Raw genomic sequence first — 15,077 nt, 5'->3', positions numbered from 1 at the left:
CTACTGCAGGCGTATCTTATCTGTGAGCGCGAGAAGCGCAGGGAAGTGAAGGTTAGCGGATGCGCTGCAAGAGCGAACAAGGCTCCACAGAACGTACGCCTGCGAACGCATCAAACGGCTGTTCCATGGTGGCACGTAGGCCGGTCCTACGCGCGTACTGTTCTTCATGGTGTATCCACACGACGGACGGCTCCGCGCAAATCTGTGCCGCGGACGCTTATTCCGCCGCCCGTCCGGCTGCGAAGCGCATCCAGACGACGGACGGACTGAGTAGACGACCGCGCCGGAAAAATAAAGATGGCGGCTACGCCCGAAGCGACTGCCGTCCGCCTCGAACCTGTCAAGTCGTCGTCGTCCACTGTGTGGCCCGTAACTTTCAAACTGAGGATTGTGTTTGGTTTAAATTTGTGTCCAGAAGCTTCGACAGCAATGTATTCGTGAGGAGTGGACACCGTTTCCGAAAGCGATACTCAGATTCTCGGCGTGTAGGCTTAGAGTGGCTGTATTGGCTGAACATGGCCTCGAAGATGTTGCGGTGGCCCGGGCGGATCTCAGTGGCCGTAAGTTAATATAATTACTTGTTTTTACACACTGTAGATGGCGCCAACGGTGTAACAAAGACTTTGTCATAGGTGTTTTCACTCTGAATGAAAATGGAGATCGAAAGGAAACGACGGTTGGCCGCAATGGCTGTTGTTTTGCCGAATTGGACACGAATGGTGTCAGCAGCGATGAAGCTGTTTCAGAAAGATCCCAAAGCCGCGCTCGTTGCCAGACTGTAGAGCATGCTAGGCTAAATCCGCAGCATTCGACCCCCAAAATCCGGATGCGAAAAATAGCTCGGCATTTTCTGTCCGTGGGGGTCGCGGACGACGCGCGGACGGCACAAATCCGTAACGCGTAGTCACGTCATGCGCAGTCCGTCGCGAAAAAGACGGATTTCGTCCGTCGTGTGGATCCACCATCACCGTGCGCCAGCTATCGCGAAACTTTGGTTCCGTCAAGCTTCAGTTACCGTGGGAAGAAGAAACCTCAGGCCGCAGTCAGTGAATCTAAACGCGGAGTCAGAAAAAACATTCTGCCTCCTCTCCGGCGCGCTGTCGTAGTGATGCGCTGCCACCCGAAATTTGTTCAAAAAAGCACGACGATTCCTAAAGCCACAGCGAGAATATGTGTTTGTGCTCGCAAACTCCAAATGGATCGTAAATGGGTCGGTGTGTCGTACGTGTCTCTAGTTTGATGATGACGATTATCGTTGTGTGGCAGAAGGGGCACTCCAAAGGGTGTAACTTTGCCTAAGAGTGTAAGAAAAGTTTACACCCTTTCAGTCGTATCGTGCCACACAACGATAAACGTCATCTGTCTTGTCCGCATTTCCTTTCTTTAACACTGCGAGCCCGGTACTTCCCAGTAACGAACGGCATGCGCGTTATCAGCGTGACATATCATTGCCGACAGGAAAGTAGCGGGCGCGGCGTTTTCAAGAAAGAAAACGCAGGCAAGGTAGATGATGATTATCGTTGTGTGTCAGAGATACACCTCAAAGGGTGTAACTCTGCCTAAGTGTGCGCACTCTAAAGCAAAAATTACACCCACGCCCCCCTCGGGCCCCCCCTTGGGTATGTGCCTGCATACCCGAAATTAAGACGCATACCCCTCCCCCCTTTCCGTCCACGCCACCACTTCTCACACACATTCCTAAAGCGCCGCCAAATCAACGTTGAGACTTGACAGCTATTCAGCAGTCAACATTTTGTTGCCTTTTTCACTCCTTTTGGATGGCGATAGTTATCTATGTCTCCTGGGATGTGAAGGCCAGTTTCCTCATCAATTCGGTGCCCGCGCGATTAACTCGAGATGCATTCAGTTGTCACCGTCTATTCAACGGTCACGCGCATCGTTGTTGCTTCGTTAGCTGAACCTTGTTCGTCTAGACTGATCCAGGGACCAGGAAAGGGATGAAGTTTGTGGTCAGCCGGTCTGTATGCACGTGGAACGAGTTGCGGCCAGAGAAAATGCGAATTGCGTTTAACTTTTCTTTTTGTTTCATTATTTCCTCGAGTGACGGCTCGCCGCGACGCTGAGAGATCCTCGGAACCATATACCCGTGATATGGGCTAGATAAGGTGGAAAATAAAATCATGCGAGACAGCGTCCATCATCAAACCCTGCAATAACCCTTAAACTCATAGGCACTATGACTGTCACCAGTTAACTCGTCTGGTTTTTCCCTCATTGTACAGCACTTCTCGTGCAAAAATAGTCTCAAGGAGTTAAGAAATTAAGCGATCTATTAAGGGAGAGGGCCGAGAAAACAGCCAAACAAGAAGGAAAAGTGAAAATTAACAAATTTAGCCATTCCTCATGAAAATATTTATGGATCAACATCTCTTTATTTAAAAAGGAAATAGAAAAAACGCCGCTGGAAGTGGAGGACAATTCCGTGTGTTCTGAGTGACGCTTCTGCAGTTATCATTAGAGCCGCCTAACGTAGCCACTTCTCTGTTGTGCTCACGTAGGTGTTTCTCTAACTTTCCGCGGTGGGCGCAGTACGTCTAGAATCGCATATTCCTGCGCCATACGCGGTTGTACGCGATTGGCGGCCACGCATCGTTACGTAACTTCCCAAATAACAATACGAGTCGGTTGTGGCACTTGTTAGAGCAGTAAACGAGGGATCCAAAAGAACTGTGATTGTTCCGCGAATATATATTTCTGTATAATTCTTCCAGGGCTAATTAAAAAAACGCTATTATAGTCGGACACAAGTTAAGTCTGCAATGAAACCCCGCCCACGCCCTGATAACAGCCAGCCACTATTCCTCCGCGAGGCTGCAAATAATTCGTACTTCAAACATTTTCTGTTACCCAAATAAGGCGGTAACTACAAAAGTAAAATTATTAGCGCGGAATTTTATAGCTTTTCCCTCGCCTATTATAGTGGAATGGCGAATGCCTAATTCCTAATTGAACTGGAATAACATGCTTGCTTCGCTACAACTATTTGTTGTAACGTTTCACTTCAGTTGGCAGTGAAGTTTCATGAGTAAAGCGGCTGCAGCAGTGAAATGAACTGCACCCCAGACTTTTGAAGACTCCATAGCTTTGTCCATGTCTTTTGCGCACCTCATTGCTTCTGCCGATGAAAAGACTCTTCAAGAATAGCAGACGCTCCGGAGATGTCAAGTACGATGTTATTTTGAAAAGGCCGCATGACGACGATTTTGTTTGCTTCTGTGATTGGCTGACGGAGTAACCTAACTCCGCGCAGTCCATGTGCCTTTGTTTCCGACTGCTGTTTAAGTTCTATTCTACTAAAGTAATCTTTATTTTACACTTTTGCTTCTTTACTTGCTATTGGCTGTGTTCTTTCTGCGCTTCTTTCCTGCGCGAGTCCAGAACCACGTCCAATGGAGAGAGAGAGAGATAAAACATTTATTTGTCGTGAGATTGGGTGCGAGCAAGACACCCAATCTCATGAAGAATAAATGCTCTCTCTCTCTCTCTCCATTTGACGTGGCTCTTTGTTTGCCAAGTAAAGGAAATGTGTATCGCACAGGCGTACGTGTAATATACACCTTATTTCATTTCTCTTTTGTGGGTTTAGGCGTTTTTATGCCGAATAGTGGGCGTTATTCACGTTAGTACTAGTAAAGGTGCCCCCCTCCCCCTCATTTGCAGAGAAAAGTTACCTTGGGTTGCCCCCCCCCCCCCCCCCCCCCCGAAAAAAAATCCTGGGTACGTGCCTGGTAGAATGAAAGCCGACACTGCGGCCGCAATGCACCCTCAGTCACCGAGTGGCAATAAAGAAAAATAAAATGATATCAAGAAGAGAAAGAAAGTTATCTATTCTTAGGGCATAAATACATGTCATACGCAATTATAAACACTGTTTGAGCGGTCTCAACACCTATACCAGAGCGCGAAGTAGTACGAATGACTCTTCCCAGCAGTTTACAACGGCGCGACCTTCATGCGGCCCAGTTCACTTCGATCGCAGCGCCGCCCCATTATTTTTCTACGTCCTGCGCCTCACTGCAAAGCATGCGCCGCCCCTGACAACTTTACTAGACTAGGTCTAGTAACGTTGTAACAGTGCAGCGTGAGGAAAACGGGATCTCGTGCTCTCTTTGAGAAATGAAACAAACTTGGGGGAATTATGTGCGGCCTCCGAGATGTGAAAACGCAACCGATCTCGAGGACCATGAATATATGTGCGTGTTCTTTTTTTTTTTTTTGCGCGAGAGCATTTTTTTTATGCATGCGTGTGAGTGCCTGACGACTTACGCCCTCTGTGTACTGAGCGGAGAGACCACGTTATAGTGCTATTATAGTAGCCCGTGAGAGGTCGCGACATTCGCGACTATCATTGATAAGTGTCGGCAGTAGCTCAGTAAGCGGGTACCATAGTGAAGTAAATCATGGGTTAGAAGATTGTAAATGTGCTGAAGAAGCTACAGCATTTGGCCAAGCATTTTAGGCAGTGACGTGCAACATTATAATGCTGAAGCTGAATGCACCGTCCGAAAATGTATAGATGTTGCTTTGGCACGTTTTTGTGACGTGACAGAATAACAGTCTTGTTATAAGTATGCAGTCAATTGCGGACTAAACCACAACGTCCTACAGCCGAAGGTCAATATATCGGAAGGAAGGTTAGCTTGGTCGCCTATCCAGAGCTGCTGCAAGACGTTGCACACAAACTCTGATGAGGTAATTTATTCGCAATCGCACCCAGTATGCTTTTAATTGACTCTATATGTCCGTCACCGTGTGCAGCATTAAGGAATGCAGCCGCTACCTGCTCAATGTGATGTATCTACACTAAAATTACCATGATTAAAGCACAACCACACATTTGCAGAGCGTTTTGTGCACACATCGCTACAGTCTGCTTATTTCGACGCCGTCTTTAATGTTCCACAGTTTTACTAGCTGCTTTTTGTGTTTGAAAGCAGTATCCCGTTCTTGAGTAAATTTCGCATTTTCCTGAATGATTTAATGGCTTGTTCGTCTGCCAGCATGCGTTTTGCTGAAGGGAATCCCGGTGGCGTAAATGTGGGCGTGGCGATGAGCGAGTGGACATCAGAAACAGGGTTTCTCAGATGCTCAGCTTTGCGTTCATCGCATCTCCTTGTGGCACGAATGCTCTGCGCACCTGGGCACACCTCCTTCCGCTAGTACATGTTACTCTTTCTCCCGGCAGCTTCCGCGAGAGCCCGAAATAGGCGCGGAGGGAGTGAAGCCGGTAAAGCCCGAGGCGAGTGACCGCGGGCCGCCTCCTGTGGCACCCCACGTGGTGGTGGCTGGCTCGGCGACCCGCCCCCCGAGATGGTAGCCGAAGGAAGAGGACCCTCGCCCTCTCCTCCGCGGCACGCAGCCAGCGGTGGGTGACGGGCCGCTGCCGCCGAAACCGGGACCCAACTGACTTGGCCCCGTCCGAACCTCCCCTGCGGACACCCCCGACGTCCCCCGACGGGGCGCACCACGCCCCGGAGTCCCCAGACCACTCCCCAGGCCACACCGGCGCAACTCCCACACGCACACCTCCCGGCAGTCCCCAAACCGCCCAAACCATCCGGACCACGCACACTTGCCTCGAGTGGACTCGTCCGTGCGCCGGCGGCGGCACCCCCCGCCTCCGGTAACGAAGACTGACCCGCATGAAGCGGCGGCGCAGTGGGCGCAGTTGGTTCTTCATTCTATGGGCGCAGTGCAATTCGTTCCGCTGCTCGGAGGTGTGGTAGTGGCGCATATGCACATTTTCCTCCCCGTTACCGTTTAGTCAATCGTCGCAAAGTATGTGTTCGCTTCTTAAAACGACGTGAGCATGGACCGCTGACATATTTGGTAATGCATCTTGCAAGAAGTAACAGTGTATAAATCTTATTTGCAGATAACTTTAGGGTCATAATGTTCTTTTAGATGGTTGTAGTACGTGTAGCTTCCATCTTAATCACCGATATTATTTCATCGAAGGATGAAAAGTCATCTTTGATTGTATAAGCGGATATACGTGCATGACTGTGGGCCGGTGAGTATGACAATACTGCACGCAGCCTCACTTGGTCCGGTCTAGCTGGTATTTTCTCTCTCTTATTTTCAGCTTCGATATCCGCACAATGCATGTTGCGTGTAATGATTCGTGTGCCACTTATCACAGCAAACGAAGCATGTCACAAGAGGTGTAAAAGAGGCAGCAAGGAAATGTTTTTCCGGCGCCTGTAATTGCTTCTGGTTACAGCAGCATGCGAAAGTCTGGCCTTCGAGATTAGTTTCTGCTTCTCGGAGGGAACCGTCGCTGGATGCGCGATCTAAGGAGACTAAACATTGTTCTTACGGTAAAAATATACAGAAGAATTAAGACAGGGTACACGCCGACTGAACGTCATCTTTGCCTTTTTTCAATAATATGTTTCGAGCCTTATAGTGCTTGTCCCATTCGTACATTCTGTAAAGAGGTAATTGTTAGAGCGCCGGGGTGTTTAACATTTCGAACTAATTAGGTGAAGGCATGGTCATGCAAAAACTTTGTCCATACATTTATAGTGAGAAATTATATGACTTTGTCCACCAGCAAACTGGACGCCAGCATTGAGAAGAAAAAAGAATTTCTATGACGCCAGTGCGCTGCACCTGGCGGCAGCACGGGCGGCGCTGCGAAAAGCAGGCGAGCCCATGGCAGCCGCTTGGGGAGGGGCTCGCAGGGGCTTCACCTGCTGCGCGCTTCGCCCCCTGCCCAGGTGGATTCTCCCTCTAACCGACATCGAGCCGCCTTCCTTCCTGGCAGTGACCTCCAGAGTGAACGATGGCGGTTTTCCCTTTCGCTGCTGCGCGAACAAGGCGCCGACTGGAGCTGGGTGCGATGCTCGGCGAGCGCGAAATGGAGCAGCCGTTGGCCAAACGTAGCCTTGACCGATATCGCACCCGGCGCTTCTCTTTCCACTCGTTTCAGGCGAGAAACGCCGCCTCTGCTCCGGAGGGAATCTGCTTCGCTATGCTGTGCGACAACGTCGTTGTGTTAAGCGGTTCTCAACCACTCTTGTGCACCCGTGATAGCGCTTCTATGGCCCAAGAGGAGAGGAATAGCTTATGAGACATAGCTTATGAGGCAAAATAATAAATGAGCAACAATATAGATAAAAACATTGTGCCCATATAAGTCTATAGCAAGCAGCGTTGCTCGACACTTTCCACATCGTCCCCGCTCGCTGTTCATTCCACTGCATCATTTAGGGTGGTCGGATGGTGGCGAGCTGCTCTACGTGTCAAGGTAACGGGTGAAGGTCGTTTGCCCCGAAAGCGGGGGAAGAAGACTTCGGAGCGCACGTAGCTATCTTAGCTCTTAGTTAAATCACAACGCGCTAAAAACGTTATATTAAACGTTATCCGCGCCTGTCTTGTGTGTTCCTTCCTTGTCCCTTGTTTTTCAGTGCGGTTACATGATGCATTCCATTAACGACCACCAACTAGCCCGCTTATCCCTGTTAAATAAATCCTTGCCGTGCGTGTTATCTTTTCTATTTGGCTTTCATTATAAAGTATACTCAGCAGCATAAATATACTAGTGATCATCATTTCCATCCAATTTTACTAAAGTATGGATCGATCAACTGTGCCCGACACCGGCCGCCGGCATCGCAGCTTGACGCTCGTGGAAACGAAACCTGCGGACCTTGACCTAGGGAGGGCCGCGCCGTTGTTACGAATCGGCAGGCCGGGAGTTCCTCGACCGCTGTGGGCGCGTGGTCCGCAAACACCGAAACCGCGATATTCTGTTGCGGGAAGCGGCCAACTGCTCCAGTTGGGCGCAGCTGTAGCGAGGCCAGCAGGTCAGCCGGCTTCGGGGTCGGGGGACACCGGTGGATGACCTGGACTGGACAAGAGCCAAAACTCGTAACATCGCGCGCCCTATATATACGGAGCATTCAGTGACCCGCCTTGACCACGATCCGAAGATGCAGGTGTGTCCACAGAGGGTCTGATATCAAGCTATAGGAGCAAAGCTTTTGAAGCATATTAGCAATGCCCGGGATTACGTTTATGCATGCACACGATCTTTTGCATCCAACGGTCGACGAAACAGGTGCATCGGCTGCGTGTCGAAAACGAGGTTGCTCACGCCATTTCCAATTAATGAACTCTCTTATTAGCAAATAATTTTTGAAAACAGCGTTTTCAGAGTGACCTATATGAACCTGGTGCTACAGGACAGACTCGTGAGCGCGGTCCCTGTTAATGGCTGTAAAGGTCCGTGTAATTATTCCCGCCCTTATTCTCTATACGCGTAGTGCGCGCCGATGGACGCGCCACTGGTGGCGGCCTTGCGCAGAACACACGGGAGAGGAGCCAGCGGCGCGCCGTATTTTTCTTGTGTCGTTTATAGTGCTTCTCTTAAGAGCAAAATGGGCAACACCCTTCGCATGTGTGGGGTGCCCAAAGCTTCAAGGAATCTCGAAGAAGAATTGTTGCAGGGTGGGGGGCTCAAATACCGGCGAAAACCTGCCGGCGATAGGGTTCTAATCATTCCCCGCAAAGCCTCATCAGCGGGAGCAACGGTAGCAAAAATGGATCGTCGCTCCGCGGGAAATTTCTAGCTCTCATCCTTTCCTTTGTCTCGTCGGTGTTTTTTCCCACTCGATCATAGTTAGACGCGTACGCGACGAAGTTCGTCTGCAGCGCAGCATGCGGTTTAAAGGCATTTCGCTAAAGTTCGGAAGGACGTTTGCCGCATTGTTTTCCGCTTCTTTACCGCGTTGCGCTAGCTAGGCAGCACGACTGCACGAGCGCATTGTGTTGTATGTTAAAGCTACTGAAGTTTGCAAGAACTGAAATTGTTGGTGTTATGTGGCCCGGTAAATCCACGCACCAGCGCTGTCGCGCACTGCATGTTTTTACACCTATTTTATGCGTGGCTTCGCACATGTTTAACTGTTGCTAGTTGCTCCATACATAACTCTTGTTGATTCTTTTGAGCTGCGAGGTTTTCACCCTGCCTCGTTTGTAAAGGGTATAAATCACGCTGTGTCTTATCGGAATGATACCAAGCAAGTGCTTCTTTAACAGCTTTATTCTCTTTGCCCGATGGCTTCTTAGATATTGTGTTCTTTGGGAAAATGTGTTTAGAAAATAGGTAGTTCAGGGCCAGAATTGCTAATAGTGGCTGCATATGGTACTTTTGTTTCATTTTTTCGCTGAAAAGTTCGCGTCACGTTTAGGAAGTCATCACACCTCGATGCTGCCTGAGCAGACTTAACACGCCGAGTGATTTGTTTGTTCCACAACGTAGTCCCTTCTTGCATGTGAATTTTGTACTCAACTGCATTCTTTCTTATTATGCTTACGCTGCAGAGGACTAAACCCGGCCTTGCCGTCAGCGCTCATCTACTTCGACTGGCGCTGCTGTGCCTTTAAATATATCATGTGGCACCTCCGTCTAGTAATATAAAAAAAGTACTGAAAAGTTAGTCAGACTTTAGCTTCGTACGTTTCCAAACGGGTTCCTTGGGGAATTTAAAATTCCAAAAACTGCAGCGGGAACGGCAGTCCATCGGCGTATGCAGCAGAATTGCATCGGCGGTACAGCACTAACACGCGCTTTTATTAACCCGTGTGTTTGGTGACTTCGTCGGCTAGTGTACGCGTTTCCATCAATAAATTCGCAATTACTCTTCTTGAGGCGACTTCGACTGCACTTATTCGGCGATGTCACATGTATTCATCAGCAGAAAAATCACAACGGCATATGCAGACATCGCACCGTGTGCGGATTTGTTTTATATAAGTCTGCACTAACGACGGTTGCTTATTATTGAGGTACAGAATGAGCATTACAGCAAGGGTTGAATTTAACAAAAAAAGATACGATCGAGAGATCGCATTACTCAACAAAATTTATCGGTTAGTTAGCATGAGCTCCACTTCAGGTAAATGGGGTTCATGGCGTTTGTCTGCGGGACGCAACTGGCACGTATGTGGACTATACGTTGCCCCAAACACCGGTAACATCGTGTTCATACCCGCTCCCACAGAGGTCAGCGTCTTCCCTACAGCTGTCACCGCAGAAGAAGCAGTCTGGCACCCGAACAAAGGAGAAATCGTAGCCGCGAACTTCAGCCATGCTTGCTGCAAGAGGTTGTGGTCTGCTATACTGCTCCCGCACGTACTGTTGGAAGCGCCCGCTAGGTGGCTATCAGTGGTGCCTCTATAGGCGGTGCACGAGGCGTTATAAGGACCATAGTGTTTACAATGACCATAGTGTTTATTGATGCATTTGCCACACCCCCCCTTATGTAATACCCTAATGAGTGATGTGAAAGGCTTGGTGTTCCAAGGCCAGCAATATTAAGAGCCTAAAAGGGATATCTTGAGGAATGGGGCGTATACGTTTGCAGAATGCAACAGTGGAGCGTGGAGAATAATATTTAGGTCAGATAAGCCGCTTTAATAATAATAGAGAGTTTTAGAATAGGGGCCCTAATAGTTTGCGGCTCCAAATAGCTTTGCGGGTGTTAGCATTGGGGCAAGTAGGAGTGAGGAATTTTAGAATAGGGCTTTGCGTTTGCGGATAGCGTCTTGCGCTGACAGCGCCACTACTGCGTCTCAAAGAAAATGCTATACGAAATAATTAAATAAAATATACCATTTTATGATAAGAATAGTAATATTGACTTTCGTGTATTCGCGTTTAATTACAATTTAGAGGTTATTCTGTAAGCAGCAAACAATTAGTTGCGCTAGCTATAGCTTTGAGTAACCAACTTTACGTGCCTTCACCAGCCAAGCTAAGCCTTGTTAGGCCTACGAGCCATAAAATCCACAATCAAATTCGGAATCAACGGCGTCTAATGAAACAATCTTCATAACACACGCTAGTTGAGAGAAAGCGATAACCGCAGTCACTTCTCTTAGCTTGCGAACTTCACGCGTTATACCATGAATAGAACCCAGTTTGGTGCTATAGGTTAGAGCCGTCGCTGTTGTTATTTCTCACAAAGAAAGGACTCGCACACCTAAAAAGAAAGATTGGTTAAAGTATAGCCGCCGGCAATTGAGTACAACATCCAGCAGCTTCTGTTGAAGCTCGTCCATGAACGTCACCTATCCGGAAACGGCTACATTGCTGAAGATCGGATAGCGAGCTCTATGCAAGTACATTTTCTTTCGTTTCTTCTATTTGTTTTTTCTTTTGCCCATGCAATGCGCATAACATGTCAATCTGCAATTAAGTTCGGTTGGCAATTTTCGCATTCGGTGTATACATACCGCGCATCTTCTATGCGTGCCTACTGAAACGATCTTGTACAAACTTAATGAGTCGTTAGAGAGTAGGTCCTTCTGATCGTTAATTGACGCATGTAAGTGCTCCGCGTAAAGCGTGTAATTTATTATAAGGTTTTAAAATGTACATCGCTGCCGATCGCAGCACACTGCTCGGCGGAATTTTCAGCCGCCCCTAGCCATACGACGTAAATCACCCATATGACGTCATTAGGGCGAGCTATCCTATTGGCTGCCAAGGGCGTGTCATCGATAATTTTTCCAACTTTATGGTAAACAAATTATGTTCGTAATAGTCGGAATGTTAATTTGTTTTTCTAAAAAGAAAGTAACATAAAGAGAATGCACAAGAACAATTTTTCAGTACACTTAAGCACTTCCGGCACACAGCAAGTGTCGTCTGCTTGTGTTACAACGTACTCCATTTTGACGAGAGCTCCGCGGTCAGAGTTAGTCTCAGTCTTTTCGCGAGCACTATGATTCGACTTTGTTGCGTTGTGGACTGTAAACGTAGCGACTGGCAATATGTCAAGCTGCGACATCGTGTCCCTCTGCAAGGCAGCAGACGAGCGAACTGGCTGCTACGCATCGGACTGCCGCTATCCGATCGGCGCCAGGATTTGCGCGTTTGCGGCCGTCACATGACACTGAAAGATTACTAACGCAATAGCGTTCCGCGAGTCCGGTATTAGGGCAAACGCAAGCGCAAGGGGACAGGGCCTGGCCGTGTCCCCTTGCGTGTCGTTTCATGGGATGAACAGAAGCGCAAATGTGAATGGTCTGCACGGTGCGGCCACCTGGTGGCATAGAGCTCAACCACACACAGTAGCAGTAAGGAAATGTATTCTTCTTTGCTGCTGGCGTAAATTTTTCGCAGGAGTGTAATCGTTAACACGTTGTTTTTGTAAATGTTTAAAATGTTTTACACTTGGTTAGATCAATATTAGCTCTTTCTTTGGCTGGTTAAGCTCTGCGCCAACAGGTGGCTGGACTGTGGAGACCGATCAGGCAGCTCACGCACGTCTACGCTAAAGTTCCTTCATCAGCTTGAGTTTATGCCTCCACCGTTCCGTCGAAACGTTCTGTAAGTGTGTGATTTCCGGAATACCAGACACGTTCGGCGCTACGACAGAATGCTCTCAACTCACGCTGCTTCGATAGCTCTCGCTTGAGGTTGAAGGCCAAACGGCTAGCGGAGACGTTTCGCGCGGGCGGGGGCGGGCTCCAAAACAACCGGAAGTGGACGATGTGACGTCGCATCGTGACGCAGGACCAGTGAAGGCGGAGCTTAGCCCCGATCACTCGGCGAACGAGTTGAGGACGAAAAGCATGGCTAGGGATGAGGGAAACTTGTAATCGCTTATAGCTCCATTAATACGTAACGTTTCACTTAAATTGTGGTGCGAATGTTCTACCTAAGCTGTACCCTACGCGTCTACAAAATTTGTCCAAACCGTTTCAGGGGCCCTTTAAGTATCAACAATAACAGCCAAACTGGCATCGTATTACTCGACTTTGCTAAAGACTTCGACTGCGTGTGCCATTTCAAAGTAATCGTAAAACTTTGGGGTTTCATTTGTGATGGAGAAATTGTGGCTTGGGTAGAAGATTTCTTACAACAACGTTCACAATTCGTTTTATATCATCTCGTCCAATCCAAAACTGTGCCATCAGTCACGTCCGGTGTTCCTCAGGGCTCTGTCCTGGGCCCTTGTTTTTCCTCATCTTTATTAATGACATTACCAGAGATATCAACTGTAACATTAAACTCTTTGCTGACGATTGTATAATCTACAGGGAATCCAGGAGCCATCAAGACCATGCCATACTTAACAGATTATTAGATAAAATTGCGTCTTGGTGTAATGACTGGCGGATGTCAGTTAACACAAGCAAATCTGTAGCAATTTCAGTAACCCGAAAAGGCAACCATCAATGTTTGTGTCCACAATCAATAGGATATCACTGGCGTTCGTTAGCAAACACAAATGCTTAGGTGTTTCATTAACAAATGGCCTTAGATGGGGCGACACATCGATAACATCACTGCATTGCGGAAATTGTCTTTTCTTAAAAGGTGTCTTCGCCTTGCCCCTGCACTAACTAGACTTTTGGCTTATAAAACGTTCATTAGACCTGTACTAGAATAGGCTAACAGAGTTTCGTTTCCTCAATCTATAAATAACCTTTCGCGACTTGAACAAATACAGCCTAAAGCACTCAGGTTCATTCACAATAAGTACAAACAAGCTACAATCAATACAATACACAATACAATAAGTATAAACAAGTGTAAACAAACAAGTATAAACTAGCTGCAATCTACGAGCTTGAAACACAAAGGGCAAAGCTCGCGCGACTGAAATTCCTCTATCAGCTACTTCATAACGCATTTAAGATCGACTCATCCAAGTATGCTTCACTGACACACAAACGTGCATTTAGGAACCAGCACGCATACACACTAACCGAGTATTCATATCACAGTGACACCTTTAAACACTCTTTCTTACCGCTAATAACACGAGAATGGGACTGCCTGGACGCATCCATTACTAACGCTGACACATTTCCAATTTTTTTATTCCCAGCTAGACGACGCGTTTTAAACGCTAGCTATGTGGTTATTCTGTCGGCTCTAAACAGAATACATTATGTTGTGATCATGTTTTCCATTTGAACCTATATGTGCTTTTTGAAACTTGTTTGTACTAATTTGTTGTTTTTCACCTTTTATTACTCTAAAATTGTTTGGTAATTATTGTCTATGCAGAGCTGCTGTGAACAATTATACTATATCTGTCAAAATCTGACGAATGTATTGCCCAGCTGCTCCGCTCTCTCACAATTAACCAGAGAGTGACAGTATTCCAAATAAATAAATAAATTGTAAGGGGGGTTTATTCGGCTCGTAGAGCAGCAGCTACAAACTCGGCACCAGCAGGTGGGGCGCAGCCAGCCAAATAACTGGGTACGAGCCACGCGATGGCAACGGGGCTTTTCAGACTGCCGATCGTCTTCGTCACAATCACCCCAGGAATCGAAGAGTAGCCATCCTGGCGACCTAGGAAGAGGTGGGCGGATCGTAATACTGCTTCAGCCGGTCAATGTGCACAGTCTCTCGCCCCCGACGACGCAGATCGGGAGTTGGCGATACGGGTTCAACCACGTAGTTAACTGGTGATGTTTGCGCAACCACACGGTAGGTAGGGCCCGTGGTACTTCGGGAGGAGCTTGGACGAAAGGCCAGGAGCAGCAACAGGCGGGACCCAAAGCCACACGAGTGAGTCGATGGGGAAGGGGTGAGGGGGAGGACTGAGGTCATATCGTTCTTTTTGCGGCACTGTTGAGCAGACGTCAAAGAACGGGCCAGTTGTCGGCATTTCTCGCCGTGCTGAGCGATCGCAGAAACAGGTGAGCGTTCAGCAGGGTCCGGCCGGTACGGGAGAAGCGTATCAATGGTGCTGGAAGGATGGCGGCCGTAAAGCAGAAAGAATGGTGAGAATCCGGTAGTGGCTTGAGAGGTATATGCGTAAGTGACGAATGGAAGTACAAGATCCCAGTTGGAGTGGTCGGACGTAACATACATTGAGAGCATGTCACCAAGAGTTCTGTTGAATCGTTCTGCTTAGCCATTGGTCTGTGGTTGATAAGCAGTAGTAGTGCGGTGAATAATTTGGCATTCAGATAGGCGTGCCTGCAGGACGCCCGAGAGAAATACGCGGCCCCGATCGCTCAGCAGTTCACGAGGTGCGCCATGGCGGAGAACGAAGTTTAGGATGAACGAGGCGACGTCA

The 15,077-nt window shown here is 48.1% G+C and overlaps 1 long non-coding RNA gene across 1 annotated transcript; it reads left to right on the top strand.

The window, feature by feature from the left end:
- Window positions 1-3,911: 3,911 nt before the first annotated feature.
- Window positions 3,912-9,676, top strand: LOC129382218 (uncharacterized). The gene is made up of 2 exons (XR_008610312.2): window positions 3,912-4,713; window positions 5,207-9,676. It is a non-coding gene; the product is annotated as an uncharacterized lncRNA (long non-coding RNA).
- Window positions 9,677-15,077: the final 5,401 nt, after the last annotated feature.

Source organism: Dermacentor andersoni, chromosome 6 (genome assembly GCF_023375885.2).
Source record: "Dermacentor andersoni chromosome 6, qqDerAnde1_hic_scaffold, whole genome shotgun sequence".
Lineage (NCBI taxonomy): Eukaryota > Metazoa > Arthropoda > Arachnida > Ixodida > Ixodidae > Dermacentor > Dermacentor andersoni.
This window is presented reverse-complemented; position numbering and strand designations above follow the sequence as displayed.